The sequence below is a fragment of the Sinocyclocheilus grahami genome, unplaced genomic scaffold, assembly GCF_001515645.1.
Source record: "Sinocyclocheilus grahami isolate Dianchi unplaced genomic scaffold, SAMN03320097.WGS_v1.1 scaffold1075.1, whole genome shotgun sequence".
Classification (NCBI taxonomy): domain Eukaryota; kingdom Metazoa; phylum Chordata; class Actinopteri; order Cypriniformes; family Cyprinidae; genus Sinocyclocheilus; species Sinocyclocheilus grahami.
This window is the reverse complement of record NW_015506254.1, coordinates 61,619-63,070: the sequence shown is the minus strand read 5'-3', so window position 1 is coordinate 63,070 and position 1,452 is coordinate 61,619. Positions and strand designations below refer to the sequence as shown.

Genomic DNA, 1,452 nt, shown 5'->3' with positions numbered 1-1,452 from the left:
CACACTGCATTGAGCAGCCGCGTTCAGTTTTTAACTGTAGTGTCTGTTCTTTTACTGAACTAAATGATTTTTACTTCTATAAAAAAATCAAAACGATGGTGGGGCTTAACACCGGTATCACCGTCAACACCGTCTATCGCTGCAAGCCTAGTGTGAAGGCACCCGACTCACCGTTGCTTAGCAGAGAGCGCTTAGTGTTTCTCTCACACATGCAAAGAGAGGGAGAGCAGGACAGTCTTACTTACCACGTTGAACTGATATGCTACATGTAAATTATATTCTTTGTTGTATTTTCCTGTTAAAATAGTGGAGTATTTGTATTTTAATTGTAAGCAGAAGCCACTTCTGGTTCTCACTGGCTGGTGCTCATTTATATATACATATATTAGCCTGGTGAGTAATCAAAAAAATTGACTAGCCAGTGGTGTTTCTATTGTCAAGGTGAGCGTATGAGGTTGCACGGGGTTCATTTCTCACTTTGGACGGATGGATTAAGACACAGCTCAAATGTTGATGTCACTAGTGGGAGTGTCTTATCTCATCAAACTGAACTCTTCTTCTGCTGCTCATTCACTAATAAAAGGTGTTTCTTCATTCACTCCTTTTCCTGTTGATTCTGAAAGGAAACAGAGGCAATGACAGAGATTCAAAAGAGAGAAGACCTGGAGATCAAGTCGTTTCTAAGAAATCAAAATGATTGTCAATAATTTACCATCAAATTACCATTAAAAATAATATGTACAAATAATTTCAATAACACATCGTCATTAGCACTTCTGACTCATTTTATAAGTTAAATCTTGTTTGAGCACTTGCTCTTTTCTCACAAAATGAACATTATATTTGTGAACTCAGTCATGCACCTTTCAACATGCAAACTTAAATGTGAAGTTCACATTGATCTTTTAACACATTCAAAGATTTACAACTTGCCCATTTCTCTCAGGACAAACACATTTTCATTCACTTACATTAATTTCTGATTATCTGGCAGTTTGTATTCAGATGATTTTGTTGGATATATGAACAGATCAAAGTGTAAAATGGTGTTTGAGCAAGGCAGTGCTAAATAAAAAAAAATTGTTGAAATAATCAATTTACACACTGGAGGACAAAACTTTGGAATGACATTTGTTTAAATAAATTACAAAATGCAGAAAATAAAATCAGACTTTTGTCTGAATAATTGAATAAATAACCAACAGCGTGCATCTAACCAAGTGAAAGGACATCAAATCTGTTCCATCATTCATAAAAGCACCATAAACTGTAGCACGGAGTACAGAGACTACAGTCAAACATTGTGCTGTTGCCTCTAAAACCCCACTAGGAGGCGTCAGCAAACTGTCGAGCAGGTTTAGTGCGAGTTTAGTAATATTCAATATCTCTTCCCTCCATATCTGTGTGGCCATTCAAGCAAATTCCAATGTAACTGAGGTCTCCACGGTGATT

The 1,452-nt window shown here is 36.6% G+C and overlaps 1 long non-coding RNA gene across 1 annotated transcript in view; it reads right to left on the bottom strand.

Moving 5' to 3' along the window:
• LOC107566439 (uncharacterized) overlaps nucleotides 1-1,452 on the bottom strand; it is a 12,861-nt gene that overhangs the window by 5,892 nt on the left and 5,517 nt on the right. The window contains exon 2 of the long non-coding RNA XR_001606509.1: nucleotides 246-616. This is a non-coding gene — a long non-coding RNA (uncharacterized lncRNA). The remainder of the gene's footprint in view (nucleotides 1-245; nucleotides 617-1,452) is intronic.